The sequence below is a fragment of the Meles meles genome, chromosome 8 (genome assembly GCF_922984935.1).
Source record: "Meles meles chromosome 8, mMelMel3.1 paternal haplotype, whole genome shotgun sequence".
Classification (NCBI taxonomy): Eukaryota; Metazoa; Chordata; class Mammalia; order Carnivora; family Mustelidae; genus Meles; species Meles meles.
Window position 1 is genome coordinate 15,635,907 of NC_060073.1, and position 19,975 is coordinate 15,655,881.

Consider the following 19,975-nt stretch of genomic DNA (forward strand, 5'->3'; position numbering starts at 1 on the left):
AGGGAGCCTGCTTCCCTCTCACTCTCTCTGCCTGCCTCTCTGCCTACTTGTGATCTCTCTCTGTCAAATAAATAAATAAAATCTTAAAAAAAAAAAAATGTATATTTTCATAATTAGTGTTAAGAATAATTTTAGGGAAGTGAGCTGTTTATTCCAATTATGCTGTCTTTTGTAAATCTATCATGAAAAATTTATAATGGCAATAATGAAAATAATTACATGTTTTTATCAATATTACTAGGTAATTATTTAAATATGTAAGTACTATTTTGAAAATACATGTTATTGCTACTATTACTTTTTAATCAGTGTTATTAATACTTTATTAATGGTATTAATATCTTATTACTATGAATATTTATTAATATTCTTATAAATACTTTTGATAAAGAAATACTAATTACAGTATTAAGTCTAAAAGAACGAAAGTTTTTTTTTCCCCCATACTTCCCAATTCTTATAACTTACATATAAAATCACCTTCCTTATTTTAAAATGATCTCAGGAAATGGCCTTAATTTTCTAGGGAATGAATCCTGAAGAAATGTGCATTTTTTGAACTACAGAATTATAAGTCATGTTGAACATACTATACTTTCCTACCAGGTCAGCTATTGTCAATGGGTGATGTAAAACCATTGGAATTGCTCTAACATTAAAAAGCAAAGAGCAGGAGAAAGCAGTACAGCAAAAGAGGGAATATCAATTAATGACTGAAATCTTGAAAAATATTCAAGAAACCCATTCATTTACTGTGTTTGTAGTTCATGAGTTAAATACAATTTCAAAAACACATGCTGTCATTGATGTTTGTGATAGCAATTAATAAAGGAAAGATAAAATTGTCAAATTGCCCATATATTTTTGAATTATGCCCTTGTCATGGCTTTGTCAGAAAATTTCATATTGCGATACAATCTAAAGATCAAATGCCAATAAAAGGGGATGATACTGAAAGTAACTTGAAGACACTCTTTCTGATGAGTTAGAACTCAATGATATTTGTCGCAATAAGGAATAAATTAAAAATTAAGGAATTCACAACTTTCTATCTAATGTATATCTTTTCTTTTTTTAAAAGATTTTATTTATTTATTTGACAGACAGACATCACAAATAGGCAGAGAGGCAGGCGCAGAGAGAGGGGGAAGCAGGCTCCCTGCCGAGCAGAGAGCCCATGTGGGACTTGATCCCAGGATCCTGGGATCACGACCAAAGAGGAAAGCAGAGGCTTTAACCCACTGAGCCAGCCAGGCGCCCCTCTAATATATATCTTAAGACATCATTTAATCAGTGCGAAATGAGTGTGGGAAAGAAGAAACCACTTCCAAGAGGTATATTACCCACTAAGGTGGGGATATCTGATTCTAGTGGGTTTACAAAGGTAGCCCACTTTCTACGTTAGTCTGACTCTCAAGTGACAGACGTATTTAGGCCCCCAGATGTCTATTCAAAATACAAAATGTTTTTGTTTCAGAATTTTAGTGAGGAATACATGAGCTAATGTGAAATAGCCAGTGACATGTGTGGTTCAAAACTATCATTTTTCTTTTACAGTCTTTCCTCTCTGGGTGACTACTTTAGGACCACAGATTGTCATGCACACACACAAAGAATCAAGGGAAAAATAAAGAAAATAAAAAAGAGCATTCATAATATGGGTACCAAGTATGATCATGATAAACTCCAATTGAAACAACCTGTTACTGAAATTCTAATATCATAATCGCTGGTTATCCTAACCTGTTTCTTTTTTTTTCTTTTTTTTTAAATATTTTATTCATTTATTTGACAGACAGAGATCACAAGTAGGCAGAGAGGCAGGCAGAGAGAGAAGAAGGGAAGCAGGGTCCCTGCTGAACAGAGAGCCTGATGCGGGGCTTGATCCCAGGATGCTGGGATCACGACCCGAGCCGAAGGCAGAGGCTTTAACCCACTGAGCCACCCAGGTGCCCCTATCCTAACCCGTTTCTTAATGCTAATCACTATTCCAATTTTTACTCTACAAAAAGGTATGCAAATGCTTACTTTTGATATTATCGAATAACAATTATGTGTACCTTTGGATTTTGCTGTTTATGAATGAATAGAACCTGTCATATTTATAGAAGAGTATGTACTACACATTCAAACTTTCCCTTAGTGTAACAGAATGTAGGGTGCTATAAACTTACCAACATTGACTCAGATGAAACTACTCTATTTTAGGAAGGCAAAAGTTTTGAAATATAAAAAATTCTGTTATAGTACACATTCAAGCATAAACTTGTCTGTTTCTTAATCAGAATATGGAAGACAGCCTTTATTCAAGAGTTGGAGAAACAATGACCATGCTGTCTTGATGATGACAGCTTTGTAATAGAGCTTGAAGTCCGGAATTGTGATGCCACCAACTTTGGCTTTGTTCTTCAATATTCCTTTGGCTATTCGAGGTCTTTTCTGGTTCCATATAAATTTGAGGATTATTTGTTCCATTTCTTTGAAAAAAATGGATGGTATTTTGATAGGGATTGCATTAAATGTGTAGATTGCTTTAGGTAGCATAGACATTTTCACAATATTTATTCTTCCAATCCAGGAGCATGGAACATTTTTCCATTTTTTTGTGTCTTCCTCAATTTCTTTCATGAGTACTTTATAATTTTCTGTGTATAGATTCTTAGTCTCTTTGGTTAGGTTTATTCCTAGGTATCTTATAGTTTTGGGTACAATTGTGAATGGGATTGACTCCTTAATTTCTCTTTCTTCAGTCTTGTTGTTGGTGTACAGAAATGCAACTGATTTCTGTGCATTGATTTTATATCCTGACACTTTACTGAATTCCTGTACAAGTTCTAGCAGTTTTGGAGTGGAGTCTTTTGGGTTTTCCACATATAGTATCATATCATCTGCGAAGAGTGATAGTTTGACTTCTTCTTTACCAATTTGGATGCCTTTAATTTCTTTTTGTTGTCTGATTGCTGAGGCTAGGACTTCTAATACTATGTTGAATAGCAGTGGTGATAATGGACATCCCTGCCGTGTTCCTGACCTTAATGGAAAAGCTTTCAGTTTTTCTCCATTGAGAATGATATTTGCAGTGGGTTTTTCATAGATGGCTTTGATAATATTGAGGTATGTGCCCTCTATCCCTACACTTTGAAGAGTTTTGATCAGGAAGGGATGCTGTACTTTGTCAAATGCTTTTTCAGCATCTATTGAGAGTATCATATGGTTCTTGAAATTCACTGCCTACTTGAAGATGGTTTATCTAACTCTAGATCATTTGCTCCACAAAAGGCAGAATTTTGCTTATAGCTACTGTGCCATTTAAACTCAACTGTGCCCAAACATTTTTATAGTAATCAAATTGTCATATGCTTCAAAAGACGTCATACGCTTTCAGAATCGTCATTCTGAACTCTTTCAAATGAAATTATATAGAAGTGAAATAAGGAGAATGCAATTATTCTTTATATATATGGTGGGAACCTTCACAAACAAAGGTGACTAAGGTAATTGACTAACCATAAGATCCGAGTGGCTGTCTGGTCACATTTGGGGCTGCATCAGGAAGCATTTCATTCTCAGACACTCACTCGGCCAGTTTATCCCTAGTACCAAAACTTGGAATCCACTGCAGAGAGTTACAAACCTGGAATTCAAACACACCCACATGAATTCTCTGCAAATATTTTGAAAATTTCAACAAATCTTAAACCTTCTACAATTTATAAGAGAAGTGTACTTCCAGTATTCACTAAGACTCTTTGAAGCAAGAAGTAGATCTTCATCCTTCAGGGAAGCGGGCTGGGAATTTCAAAATCTGATTTAGCTGCTTAATGACAGCTCAGGAATAAAATAAGCAAAATGAGTTATATATATTCCTGCAAAACTAACACTAGTATATAGGTCCTAGAAATCATCCCTTTATTTTATGCTTATGCCTGAAGACAATTTGGTTCAGAGGAACAGAATACAAACATGAGGCCATGTAGGAATTAATAAGTTTTTGAAATCTTTATGTAATTATATCCCCAAAGGCAATTCTAGACAGGTCTTGGACCAAGTGTTGCAAAGCCATCATCACATAGATGTGCTTGGTGCTCTTGGGTATAAATGATCCACAGTTGCCTATATGGGGAAAAAAAAAATTGGCCCATTTACCCTGTAGGTCGACAAAGATATTGTGTGACTGCCATGTGCTCTTCCAGAGTTCTGAAGGATAGAATGGAAATTGTAGTAATAATAGTATCAGGTTTGCTTTCAGAATATTAGTAATGTGATAGGATAAGAGCACCAAAGAAAGCCACTGAGAGTACTTTTGGCTGGCTGTTGTGATCCCAGGGTCCTAGGATCGGCCCCTCCTTGGGCACTCTGTTCAGAAGGAAGCTTACTTCCCTCTCTCTCTTTGCCTGCCTCTCTGCCTACTTGTGATTTCTGTCTGTCAAATAAATAAATAAAGTCTTTAAAATAATTCATCCTATTTAATGTCATATGTATATTCTCAACAAGTGTCAAAATATCTGAGTCATTCAGAGCAATGTATCTAATGACAATGCAGATAAGGTATGAAACCATAATAAGAGGGTAACTTTCAATTGCAAATATATGCTAATTTAGAAACATTTTAAATAAAAAGTGAAAGGAAATCAAAGTAGAAATTAGAGAATAATTAAAAATAAAGTTAATACAAACACTATTTATCAAAAAAATATGCCAATGCTTAGAGGTAAATCCTTAGCTTGTGTTCAAACACAAAATACATTATTACATCAATAGAACACTTGTTACCACCTAATTATTACTACACTTGAGTTTAGCCAGAGCAGGAGGTGTTGAATAGAAGCAGTGTTGGATTATTAAATTCTACACCTGAAACTAATATTACACTGTATGTTAACTAATTGGAATTTAAATAAAAACTTGAAAAAAAAAAAAAACCCTGACTGTAACAATGCTAGCAATTTTCCCTATAAATAAATAAATACTAAATAAATGCTAAATATATTTTTAAAAAATGACTGAAATGCCTGGTGTTGTTGAGGTTGTGGAGAAATGGGAACACTCATACATTGCTTGTGGAAATGTCATATAGTACCAGCACTTTGAAAACTTCTTTGTCAGTTTCTGAAAATGCTAGCATACACTTATCTTATAACTCAGCAATTTCAATCTTAGGTATCAACCCAAGAGAAATGATCATTTATGTCCACCCTAAGTCTTCTACATGAGTGTTCACAGAGCATAATTCACTATGGTCCTTACATAGACACAATTCAAATGTCCATCAGCTAGTGAATAAGTACACAAAGTGTGGTAGACACATACAGTGGGATACTATTCTTTCTAAAGAGGAACAAACTGCTAATAATACAATGTGATAAACCTCTAAAACAGTACAGTAAAGGAAGAAGATAGTATCATCTTTTAAAAGTATATTTTTTTAAAGTCTATTTCTCTCCTGGTTATGTCATGTGGTATCATAAATGGATGAAGGAAAAATTGAGGTGTGCTTGAAATTCCCTAGATCTCTGACCAAAGCTCTGCAGATTCATTAAGTCCCAACAGTAGCTGTCAATGTGAATAAAACTTGGATCCTTAGTTCCTTTCTGTACCCAGAAATGAAAGTTTTCATGGTAAATGTATTGGTTTCCACTCACCTCAGCTGTTTATCTTCCCTTTTTATTTTATTTATTTTTTAAAAGATTTTATGTATTTATTTGTCAGAAAGAGAGAGACAGCAAGAGAGGGAACACAAGCAAGGAAGGCGGGAGAGGAAGAAGCAGGCTTTCCGCCAAGCAGGGAGCCCAATGCAGGGCTTGATCCCAGGACCCTGGGACCATGACTTGAGCCAAAGGCAAACCCTTAATGACTGAGTCACCCAGGTCCCCTTACCCAACATTTTTAATCTCATCCCCTGTACTCCTTCTTCCCTTAATAGCTGTCCAGTCTCTTCAGAGATGATTCTCTCTTTCCCATCTTTGCTACCTTATCATGTGGGAACACATGTCTGTTATGTCACTCCTTCCAACTCAGAAAACTGGCATTTACATTTTTCTCTGAACGGTAACGTGTTTACTTGTGAAATGTGAGTCCTGGACTTGAAGAACAAAGGAAACAGTATTCTAACAGACAATTCTGATTCCATTGCTCATACCCCAGTAACTCTGGGTAATGACCCAGTGTCCTTGGAATCATGTAACTTCAATTAAGCATTTGTTGTATGTAGAATTCTTTATAAGTAGACCAGAGCACACTCTTTTGATCTTAGAATTCATAGTGATAGATGGGGCTCCATATCTTTATGTCAGGTCAAACATGCATGCCATCGATTCTGAACATGTCATATTTTAATTTTGAGGTTTATACTAATTGGCTTCTAGTCCACGGGCCTTCTTGAATTACTTAATCTGCACATTTTGGATAAGCAAATGACTCAGAGGACGTTTTTTGTTTTGTTTTGTTTTTTAATTTTTCAAAGGAGGTTTTTTAACAATACATCCATAAGGATGGCAAAAATATGGGTCATCATCCACAACAGATACTGGTGAGGATGTGGAACAAGAACTATCATTTATTGTTGATGGGAAAGCAAAATGGTGCCACCAACTGGGATGACATTTTGTCAGTTTTTTAAAGAACTTAAAGAATTTAGCAATCCCACTCCTTGTCATTTACCCAAAGGAGTTAAAAACTTATGTCAACAAAACACCTGCATACACATGTTTAACAGCATCTTTATTCACAATTGTCTATACACTTGGAAGCAGCCAAGACGTCCTTCAGTAGGTGAGGATAGATAAACTGCAACATCAGACAGTGGAGTATTATTCACTGCCAAGAGAAATGAACTCCAGGCCATGAAAAGTTATGAAGACATTTCCAATGCGTTCCCCATGGTACTTGGCATGTAGCTGTATCACGATATGAGACTCTTCTTAGCTTACATGCTGTACATATGTATGTATATATATGTATATATGTAAAAAGCTATGGTTAGTTTTTTTGTTTCTTGCACACATTTCTGCTCAACTCAGTTCAGAAGGTAGCATTCATAGTAGTTTATTTTCTCTTTATTTGGTAGGTATCCTTTCTGAGAACTTCCAAAATGTCCTTTTGACCTTTGTTTTCATTGAATCAGTGCTGAGCTGCAAGCATATTTATTTCTCACTTGAAATAACTCTTCTACTACACAATTTCCTAATGGCATTTTTCATCTGATCATTTCTTAAGGTATAGATTAAGGGGTTTAACATTGGTGTTATCATAGTGTAGAACACTGAGACTGTTTTATCAATAGATAAAGTAACTGCTGGTCTCATGTACACAAAAATGCAAGGCACAAAGAATAGGATAACTACGGTGATGTGGGAGACACAGGTGGAGAGGGCTTTGCGCCTTGCCTCCAAGCTGTGGTTCCTTAGGGAGTACAGAATGACCACATAGGAGATGATCAAGAGGAGGAAGAGGAAGACACAAATGAAACCACTGTTGGCAGCAACGAAGAGGCCTAGCGTGTGTGTATCAGTGCAGGCAAGATTGAGCAAAAGGTTCAGATCACACATAAAGTGATCTATGACATTAGGGCCACAGAAGGGTAAAGGGATGATAAAGAGGATCTGTATGGCTCCATGAAGAAAACCTCCCACCCACGCCACTCCCATTAACAGGCCACACACCTACCAATTCATGATGGTCGTGTAGTGCAATGGCTTGCAGATGGCCACATAGCGGTCATAGGCCATCACAGTAAGTAGGATGATATCAGCACCTGCAAAGAAATGTTCTCCAAAGATTTGGATTATACATGCATTGAATGTGGTGGTCTTCTTTTCATGGAGTGAATCTATGATCAGTTTAGGGGTATTAACAGAAGAATAGCAGGCATCAATGAAAGAGAGATAGGCCAGGAAATAGTACATGGGAGACCCCAATAATGGGCTGGTAGTGATAGTGACCACGGTGAGTATATTTCCTACCTCAGAGATGATATAAATCATCAAAAAGATGACAAATATGATTTTCTGCATCTTCGGATTCTCTGTGAGCCCCAGTAGAACAAACTCTGTCACGTTGTTTCTATTCTCCATTATTTCATATTATGAATAATTGCATTACCTGAAAAAAATTCCTTTTTATTAATGTAACCTGGAATGTATTATGCTTTCCATCTAGTAAGCACTACATACTTAGATTTTATTGAATTGTGGATACTCATGTGGTTTTCTGAGATAGAAAATAAATTATGAGTTCTTTAAGATTACATAAATTATTTACTAGTTGAAGTTTCTGTTGAGTATGCCCATGGGGAACTTTTTAAACACACAGGCAGGAGATCATTTGTGCACACTTTGTCATCTGAGGTGATTAGTTATGTAACAGGAAGTAGTCAATTGAATACACACTGGCAGCTAAGAAAGAAAATGGAGGAAGTTTATGATGTAAAAGCTTTGAATGTAATGTTAGGAATTTTCCCTTTATCTGTAGGAAATGGGAAACCATTAGAAGACAATGAGAATATACATGCGAAAGTGAAGAGGAATTAGAGGAAGAGATAATAAGGGATAAAATTTTAATAAAGATCTTCATGTGTCTTGGATAAAGTTGAGTGAGGTTAATAAGAGGTTGGAAGCCAGAGACAGAAACCCCAGTTAAGAGATTATTTATTATAGCTGACATAGTAATAACAGGGTGTTGGTTGTGAGTATGTTAAGTATACAAAAGCTACTATAAAAATAATTAATAATGTTCATTTTTATATACAATAGTATTATTTTTGCTAATTATATATACATATATAGAGAGTTTAATATATATATACATATATAGAGAGAGAGTTTAATAATTGATTAGTATGTTCATTGTATAATAGCAAGTGTTGTATATATAGGATCTCAATAAATACTGATAACATTCCATTTGTTTGGTGTTATTCCATCCATTTTGAGATGAGGAATCAGTGTCAGAGAATTAGCTTGATGGTAATAATAACAATAACAATAACAATAACAATAACAATATTTACTAAAATTGAGTATTTAGTGGCCTTCAGATTTTTTGCAGATTTTTGCCGATTTAATTCCCACCACAAACCTGTAGGATAATTCCAGCTCTTGCTTTGACAATTATTTTATATGTTAAGTAATAGAAATATAGAAGAGTTAAAGATCCTGCCAAGATCAAGATGCTAATAAAGATCAAGAAGTAAGATTAGTTCAGATTATACTTCTTCATGGTTTTCCTTCAAATTATTACCCATGTGCTATATTATTATAATTAACAACATTGAACTAGTTATTTATATGTTCACAATAATTATAATTGCTTTATTACTACATTGAAGGCACGTGTCTATAGCACAATTTCATTAGGACACACACACACACACACACACACACACAGAGAAATGCTTGAACTCCCAATAATCAAGTAAAAAGAAATCAAAACTTACAAAATCAAATAAAAATAAAAAGTGTGGGGGGCGCCTGGGTGGCTCAGTGGTTTAAGCATCTGCCTTCAGCTCAAGTCATGATCTCAGGGTCCAGGGATCGAGCCCCGCATCGGGCTCTCTGCTTGGCGAGGAGCCTGCTTCCCCCTCTCTCTCTGCCTGCCTCTCTGCCTGCCTCTCTGCCTACTTTTGACCTCTCTCTCTGTCCAATAAATAAATTTAAATAAATAAATAAATAAATAATAAAAAATGTGGTACTCTGTTCATTGAAAGCTCTTTTTATCTTGACTTCTCCTTTATACTTAGTTCTCCCTACTCTAATCCATCCTCAAAGCAAACCATCTGTTTTTGTTTTGTTTTGTTTTGTGTTGCATTGTTTTAGATTTTTGTTTTGTTTTCTTTTTGGTTTTCAGTTTTTGGGTTTTTTTGTTTTGTTTTGCATTTTTTGTTTTTTGTTTGTTTGGTTGTTTGTTTAGTTTTCAATCAAGCTTTCAAACCATCTGTTCAATGTTGAAAAGGATTTCCATCATGGTTAAGTGCTTTGGTTTGAAAATCTTTTTTATCAAAAAGATAAAGTTAGAATTCCGATTTTTCCACTTGCATCTTTTTTATCTGGAGTACCTTTGTAGCACATTACATACTTGTTTCCTCATCTATAAAGCAAGATTAATCATATCCATATGAAAGATTTTCATGAGAATTGTTTAAGGAAACCTACTTGAACATATCACCACCATGTTATATGCACAGAGGACTCTCATCTATTTTGTAACTGTGTAATTAACTAGCATTTAGGAATTATTGACATTTAGAGTGATAATTATCTAATCATTTAACTGTGCAAGAAGTTCAGGAAGAATCCTCTCCAATTTTAATTTTATTTTTTTAATTATTATTTATTAAAAAATTTTTTTTTTTTAAATTTGACAGACAGAGATCACAAGTAGGCAGAGAGACAGGCAGAGAAGGAAAGAGAGGAGGAAACAGGCTCCCCACTCAACAGAGAGACCAGAACCCTGGGATCATGACCTGAGCCAAAGGCAGAGGCTTTAACCCACTGAACCACCCAGGCGCCCTTCCAATTTTATTTTTAAAGAAGGCACACAGACTCAATTATACGTAGCCTTTGTTTCTAGAAAGAATTTTCCATTCATGCCTGGATATTTATTGATTATTGATGTCATTTATTATTCATACATGTGCCTCTTCTATGTGAGAAGTGATTTCCATTGTGTTTTCATTCTCATGATTAGTCTAGATTATTAAATTAACTGTCTCATTGCAAAAGCATGCTGTTTGGTGACAAAGAGCAGGGTCCTACAATTGGCTTCAACTCTTTGAGTTTCAAAATTTTTTCTGTCAGTTTGGATGAATGATATTTACCAACTATCTTTTCAAGAAATGGGGCAAGATGGAATACTTGAATACTATATTTGAAGGAACTAAAACAATGATTACTATATATGGGAGGCAATAGTATTTAAGATATATCAGCAATATTGAAGACTTACCTTACAGACTTAGAAGATCTTAATGATGTTTGGAGGTGTTCAGAAATAATCCCATCTTCAAACTGACCTCCTCTCAGATAGGTAACTTTCAATATGAAAGATAAGGCATACCCAGTAAGAGACTAGTCAAATAATTTGATACCAAATCAAGTTTTTAAGAAAGGGTTTTTATCAATTAAAAGCTTCCCTTCTAGCCTAAAGCCTCAAAAAGCTTTTACAGAATACTTAGAATTTGAATTTCGAATGGATTATTTTGGAAAAAATACAGAGACATCATCTACAGATCGCCCTGCTCCCATAGGCAAGAAACAAGATATATGGAGTAAGCACATTTAAATGGCTCATTCTGACCATATGAATCTTGTTCTGCAAATGGAATCAACAGAAATCATATTCATTTTGCACTGCATGCATATTTAAAGAGTTTTCTATAGGTTCAAAGACCTAGTCATGGTGTTGCTACTTTTTCTCCCAGGAATTAATTATCTCCTCTCATAGCAAGGATTTGTCTTAGAAAGCATGCTGAAGAGACATGTTTGACAAACATTTAGTCTTGAATAGGGAGTTTCATGTCCTGTACTTGAAATCCAAACACATAGGAATATCCTTTCTCTAAATGAACCCGAGCTTCTAAGAAAGCAAAATGTTAGGCAAGTAGAAAAATGGCATAATTCCAGTGTGGTGACCTGTGATGTGGTTAGCCTATTGATTCATGTCACAGAGAGAAATTTTGCCTCCTTATCAATAATATAACTTCTCTGGAACCTGCTTCAGATTACTTGAGAGCTAGAGCAGTGAGGGTATGAAATCAATGACCGGCATTTTAAGGTTCTTGACTCGAAAAGCTGTTTTTGTTTGTTTGTTTTCACAATCACGAGGAGACAGGGAGTAAAAACAAACTCTAAAAAGCTCCAAGCTAGTTATCTTTGGGATTCATGGTTTGTTCAGCATAGAATACTAGGCTCCATTAATATTGTGGAGGCAGATCAAAACACAAGATGAGTCCCAATCATTCTACCTCTATGTAACTTAGTACTGTTTCCTTTGAGTAACTCTGGGAGACCTGTGGTGATGTATTGTTGTGGATTTAATGTGTTTTCTCTGATGACTAATAACTTTGAGATTTTTTTCATCTTATAATTAGCCATTTGTATACCTTTTTTTTATACATTTTTGTTCAAGTAGATTGCATAATTATTTAAACCTAAGGGGTTCTGGTTTCCCTATTACTAAGTTCTAAATGTTCTTCACATATAATACAAGTGTTTGTCATATGTGTGTTAGTATATCTTTAAAATTTTCACCTAATTCATGGATTGCCTCGTCATTTTTCAAAGTGGTGTTACCTGATAAGCACTGAGTTTTAAAACTATGACAAACTCCAATTTTAATTTTTTTTCTTATGGTTCATGATTATTTTGTATCTAATAAATATTGGTCTACTCCTGAGATCAAAAATATTTATTTAGCAGTTTCGATAGATTTACCTTTAACATGTAGACCTCAGACTCATTTCGAATTTATTTTTGTGTATGGTGTGAGGTGAGGTTGTGGTTTAGATTCTTTTTTCCTCATATGGATATACAACACATCCAGTATAATTTATGGTAAAGTCTGAATTTGAGTTGTTCATGTCATTTTAATCTGTTAATTATTTACTTCTTGGTAACATTTCATTATGAATTATTGTTTTAAAAAATATGTGCTGCTATCTACACACAAAACAACTTCAGGGTAAATATATTCCATTCATTTAATATTTCTCTCATTCATTCACCAATAGAAATTTCTTGAGCCCAACAAATGTTTCAGACACATTGATGGTTGCTGGTCTTCAGAGGTGAGTACAGAGGAACTAGGGTCTTGCCTTCAGGGAGTTTCAGATCTACTGAGACACTCAGAGGGGAACAGAAAATGATAAGACCACGTTATAAATGGGCAGGTGGTGGCAGCACAGGGGGCAATGAAAGCCTCTTTGAGGGACACACAACAAAGACCAGGGAGTCAGGAAAATTTCCTACATGAAAACGTGTGAAAAAGGGGAATGAAAATTGAAGGGGAATCATCAGAGTGAATAAGCATGTGTTTTTCTGAGAGGATTCCTAGGAGAGGATGCATAACAAAAGCCAGGGACTGAAAAAGAAAAATCTAATCATTTCAGTACGTTGTGGTTACTGGCTGATCTATTCATTCAATAATTATTATTGAGCTTCTACTGTGTGTCAGGTTATAAGCTGGACACTGAGCTCCTAAAAGTCTAGTTAGCAAGACATGAAACTAGAAAGTTAGTGACAGACAAGGTCAAGAAGAGTCTCATATCTGTGATGGAGTTGAATGCCAACTACCATGGGGAACATATTGGAAGTGTCTTCACACCTTTTCATGGCCTGTAGCTCATTTCTCTTGGCAATGAATAATACTCCACTGTGTGATGATGCAGTTTGTCTATCCTCACTTACTGAAGGATGTCTTGGCTGCTTCCAGTTGTATGGACAATTGTGAATAAAGCTGCTGTTAAACTGCGTATGCAGGTTGTTTTGTGGACATAAATTTTCAACTCCTTTGTGTAAAAATCAAGGAATGGGATTGCTAAATTGTTTTAGTTCTGTCAAAGCTGACAAAATGTCTTCTCAAATGACTGCACCATTTTGCTTTTCTATCAGCAATAAATGATAATTCCAGTTATTCCACATCCTCACCAGCATCTGTTGGTGATAGTGTCCCATATTTTGGCCTTTCTAATGGGTGAATGGTAAACGAACAAACAAACAAACAAAAAACACACCTCTGAGTCATTTTCTTATCTGAAATGTGCAGATTAATTAATTCAAGAAGGCTCATGGACTTGAAGCCAAGTGGTCCAAACCTCACAATTAAAATATGACAGGTTCAGAATCTATGCCATGTTTGACCTGACATAACGATATTGAGTCCTATCCATCACTGTGAATTCTAAAATCAAAAATGTGTGCTCTGGTCAACTTATGATGAATTCTACAGACAAGAAATTTCTTACATAAAGTTCCAGTATTCCAAGGGCACTGGGACATTGCACACAGTTTCTGAGGTGTGAGCAATGGAGTCAGAATTTTCTGTTGGAATATTGTTTCCTTGGTTCTTTAGGCCTGAGGACCCACATTTTACAAGTAGACTCTTCACAGTTCACAGAAACATGTGAATGCCAGTTTTGTGGGTGGGAAGGAGTGACATAACAGACACGTGTTCCCAGAAGATAAGGTAGCAAAGATGGAAAAGAGAGAATCATCTCTGAAGAGAATGGAAAGCTACTAAGGGAAGAAGAACTAGAAGGACTAAGTTTAAAAATGGGGTATAAACTCAGCTGAGGTGAGTGGTAACAGCTACATTTACTGTGAAAATTGTCACTTCTGGGTACAAGATGGAACTGATGATCCAAGTCTTATGTGCATTGACCGCTACTGCTGGGACATAATGAATCCACAGAGCTTTGGTCAGAGATTAGGGAATCTCAAGGACACCTCAGTCTATCTTTTGATTCATTTGTGAAGCCACATACTTCATAACATCCAAAAGAAAATATTATCTTTTTCTCTTACCATACTGTTTTAGAGGTTTATCACATTGTATTATTGGCAGTTTGTTCTTCTTTAGTAAGAATACTGCGCCACTGTATGACTTTACCATATTTTGTATACTTATTCTAGCTGATGGGCATTGGAATTTTGTCTAGTCAATGGCCCTAGTGAATGATGAAATGTGAACACTCATGTACAAGCCTTCTTTTGGACATAAATTATCATTTCCCTTCAATTGATACCTAAGAGTGGAATTGCTGATGTATACATTGTGTATTTTATTTTAACTTTTCTAAAAGATTTTATATATATATTTGACAGAAAGAGACAGAGCAAGAGAGGGAATACAAGCAGATGAATTGGGAGAGGGAGAAGCAGACTTCCACAGACCTGGGAGGCCAATGTGGGGCTAGATCCCAGGAGTGAGACCTGAGCCGAAGGCAGAGGCTTAACCAACTGAGCCACACAATCACCCCATGTTACGTGTATTTTAACATATCAAATAATTGTCAAGTGTTTTCAAATATCAAATAATTGTCAAGTTTTTTCAAAGTGGTAGTGCTATGTTATATTTCCACCAGCAATGTGTGAGAGTTTCTGTTTCCCTACAACATCACCAAAAACTGGCATTGTCAGTCTTTTTAAATTTAGCATAGAGTTGTTCAAAATATTCTCTTACAACTCATACTTTCTGTAGGGTCCATAAAAATAGTATTTTAATGCATATGACTATATATGTCTATATGTATATAACTTATGCATGTGTTATATATACAATATAGAATCATATATATGTGTGTGTGTGTGTGTGGGTGTGTGTACAATCCACTAACTGATTGCTATCTTCACAGAATAGTAGCAAGTGCTCTGTTCACAGGATCCCATTGAATACAGATAACATCCTGTGTGGTTGGTATTATTCCATCCATTTTATGATGAGGAGACAGGGTCAAAGACTTAGGTTGATGGTAATAATAACAATAACTATATTTACTAAACTGAATATTAATGGCTCTGAGTATTTTTGCAGACATTTGTTGATTTAACCCCCACCACAAACCTGTAAGATAATTCCTGCTATTGATTTTATACTTAGTTTATACATAATGTAATAGAAACATAGAGAGGTTAAGGTTCCTGCCAAGATCAAGATGCTAATTAACAGCAGAACCAAGATTATTTCAGATTATAATAGTTAATGCCTTCCCTCCAGATTTTTGTCCATGTCCTTTTTGCTATACTTAACAACCCTGATGTACTAATCTCTTTTTAATATAACCACAATAATTACAAGTGCTTTAATACTACCTTGGAGGCAAGTGTATATAACACTATTACATTAGCAGACATGCCCACAGACACACACAACACATACATGCACACACATCATTTGAATGTGAGTACAGACGATTTTTAGTTCTCCTATTTATAATGTGAGTTTAGCATAATTTCAAGATATAAGGCCAATAGATGCATAGTTTAATTTCATAGTTAGTACTCATAAATAACAAATAGATACTGGATTTAAAAAATTCATTTGTAGACACTGGCATGAAGACATTTGGGGTTAGTACCAAAAGTCATTTGCACAATTTGAATGCTGCTCCTAGGGTCTTCTCTTCATTTACCTGGGACTGTCTGAGGGCTGTGTGAGGAGAGGTGACAAGATGGTGGAGAAGTAGGAGGTACTAGCTAAAGTGAGCTGATTATCTACCAAAGAACTCTGTTCACCCATAAAGTCAGTCTGAGATTAGAATTATAGACTTCTGGATCTCTACAGGGCCAGAAGTTGCCAGTGGACAAAAGCGTTCCTGAGTGCATCTTGCCTGCACCATGGTTGATACACTCAGCTACACATTCTGTCAGCCATCTCTCACAAAAATAATTAGGAGGAGGAATGCCCAAAAGAGGAAAATAAAGAGATGATATCCTCTCCATCAGAGCTATTACATATGGACATAAAGAGTATGTCGGAAAGGGAATTCAGGCTAACAATAACCCAGGCAATGGCTAGGTTGGAGAAAGCCTTTAATGACAAAATGGAACTGATTAGGGAAGAAGTAAAAGCCACCAGGGATGATGGTACAATGCTCTCAATGAGTTTCAATCTAATCTAAATTTTCTAACAGCTAGGATAAACTGAGGCAGAAGATGGAATTAGTAATCTAGAGGACAAACTGATAGAGAAGAAGGATCAGGAAGAAGCCTGGAACAAACAGCTTAGAAGCCATGAAAACAGAATTAGGGAAATTAATTATACTACAAAATGTTCTAATGTCAGAATTATTGGGATCCCTGATGGGGAGGAGAAAGAAAGAAGACTAGAGGATATAGTTGAACAAATTCTCCATGAAAATTTTCCCAATATGGCAAATGGACCTGGTGTTCATGTCTTAGAGGTAGAAAGATTTCCTAGATCATAGAATCTAGAAAGACCTCAAGCCACCTGATTGTGAAAATGATGAATCATAATTTTAGACAAGAGCTCTTGAAAGCAGCTAGAAAGTGGAGATTCCTTACATAGAGAGGAAAGCCCATCAGAATAATATCAGACATGTCCACAGAAACATGGCAAGCCAGAAAGGGCTGGGAAGAAGTATTCAGGGCACTAAATGAGAAGAACGTGCAGCCAAGAATACTTTATCCAGCAAGACTGACATTCAAAATGCATGGAGAGAAAAAGAGCTCCAAGAAGGATAGGTTTAAAATAGTATGTGACCAAAAAAAAAAAAAAAAAAAAAATAGTATGTGACCACCAAGCCTGCACTGCAAGAAATATTAAGTGACGGTTCTAAAAAAGAGGAAAAAGCCCTAGAATATCATGAACAGAAATTTATGGAGACAATCTATAGAAACAAAGACTTCACAGGTAACAAAATGTCAATAACAACGTATCCCTCAATAATCACTCCTAACGTGAATGGCCTTAATGAGCCCAAGAAATGGGATTGGGCTGCAGATTGAATAAAATGACAGGACCCATCGATATTATGACAAGAGACCTTTTTGGAACCTAAGGATACATGCAGACTGAAAGTGAAGGGATGGAGAAACATCTTTCATACCAATGGGCCCCCAAAGCAGGCTGGGGTAGCAATTCTCATAAATGATAAATTAGATTTTAAACTAAAGACTGTAGTCAGAGATACAAAAAGACACTACAGAATTCTTAAAGGGTCTATCCACCACGAAGATCTAACACTTTTAAGTATTTATGCCCACAATATGGGAGCAGACAATTACATAAGAAAACTTTTAATCAAGATAAAGAGTCATATTGATATGAATACATTATTCATAGGAGAACTTAACATACCACTCTCAGTAATAGATCATCCAAGCAGAAAATCAATAAACAAGAGCATTGAATGACACATTGGACCAGAGGAACCTTATAGATATATACAGAACATTCCACCCTCAAACAAGAGAATACTCATTCTTCTCGAGTGCACATGAAACCTTCTCCAGAATAGACCACATACTGGGTCATAAATTAGGACTCAACTGATACCAAAAAATTGAGATTATCCCCTGCGTATTCTCAGAACACAAAGCTTTGAAACTGGAGCTCAACCACAAGAAAAAGTTGGGAAGGAATTCAAACACCTGGAAGCTAAAGGCCATCTTGCTTAAGAATTTTTGGATGTACCAGGAAATCAAAGAAAACTTAAACAATTCATGGAAACCAAAGAGAATGAAGACACTTCGGTCCAAAACCTATGGGATACAGCAAAGGTGGTCCTACGGGGAAATACATAGCCATCTAAGCCTCCTTCAAAAAAAAAAAAAAATCCATAATAAACCAGCTGTCTTTATAGCTTAAAGACCTGGAGAATCAATGACAAATTAAGACAATTCCCCACATAAGAAGGAAAATAAAATTAGAGCAGAGATCCATGAGATAGAAACAAGAGATACAGTAGAATGCATCAGTGAAACTAGAAGCTGGTTTCTTGAAAGAATCAATAAGATCGATAAAGCACTGGCCAAACTAACCCAAAAGAAAAGTGAGAAGACCCAAACTAATAAAATTATGAATGAAAAGGGAGAGATCACAACTAACACCAAGGAAATAGAAACAATCATCAGAAATTATTATGAACAGTTATATGCCAATAAGTTAAGCAACCTAGGTGAAATGGATGCATTCCTGGAAAAGTATAAATTCAAAAACTGAACCACGAAGAAATTGACAACATGAATAGACAGATATATAGTAATGAGATTGAAGCAGTGATCAAAATCCGCCCAAAAAACAAGAGCCCAGGACCTAACGGATTTCCTGGGGAATTCTACCAAACTTTCAAAGAAGAAATAACACCAATTCTTCTGAAGCTTTTTCAAAAAATTGAAGCAGAAGAAAAACTTCCAGACTCTTTTTATGAAGCACACATTACCGTGATCCCCAAACCAGGCAAAGACCCCACCAAAACCAAGAATTTCAGACCAATATCCCTGATGAATATGGATGCTAAGATTCTCAACCAGATCCTAGCTAATAGGATTGAACAGTACATTAAAAAGATTGTCCTCTCAGGGCGCCTGGGTGGCTCAGTGGGTTAAAGCCTCTGCCTTCGGCTCAGGTCGTGATCCCAGGGTCCTGGGATTGAGCCCCGCATCGGGATCTCTGCTCCACAGGGAGCCTGCTTCCTCCACTCTCTCTGCCTACCTCTCTGCCTAGTTGTGATTTCTCTCTGTCAAATAAATATTAAAAAAAAAAGATTGTCCTCTCAATTGATGCATAAAACCATTTGACAAAATCCAGCATCCGTTCCTGATTTTAACGTTTCAAAGTATAGGGATAGAGGGAATATTCCTCAACCTTACGAAATCTATCTATGAAAACCAACAGCAAATATCATCCTCAGTGGGAAAAAGCTGACAGTCTTCCCTTTCAGATAGGAACATGACAAGGATGCCCACTCTCACCACTCTTGTTCAACATGGTAATAGAAGTCCAACAGCAATCAGACAACAAAGAGAAATAAAAGGTATTCAAATTGGCAAGGAAGAAGTCAAATTCTCTCTCTCTTCGCAGATGACATGATCCTTTATATGGAAAACGCAAGACTCCACCCCTAACCTACTAGAACTCATTCTTCTATTCAGTAATGAGGCAGAATATAAATCATATAGAGAAATCAGTTGCTTTCTTATACACTAATAATGAAAATATGGAAAGTCAAATTAGAGATTTGAGTCCATTGTCTATAGCACCAAGAACCATAAGATAACTGGGAATAAACCTAAGCAAAAATGTAAACAATCTGTATTCAAGGAACTACAGAACACCCATAAAAAAACTGAAGAAGATGTAAGACCATTCCATGCTCATGGATCAGAAAAACAAACATCGTTAAAATGTCTATACTGCTGTGACCAATCTATATTTTCAATGCCATTCTGATCAAAATCCCACCAGCATTTTTCAAAGACCTGGAACACATAATTCTAAAATTTGTATGGAATCAAAAGCG

The 19,975-nt window shown here is 35.8% G+C and overlaps 2 pseudogenes; both read right to left on the bottom strand.

The window, feature by feature from the left end:
• Positions 1–19,975, bottom strand: part of LOC123948505 — a 372,440-nt pseudogene that overhangs the window by 31,880 nt on the left and 320,585 nt on the right.
• Positions 7,143–8,072, bottom strand: LOC123948495 (annotated as a pseudogene).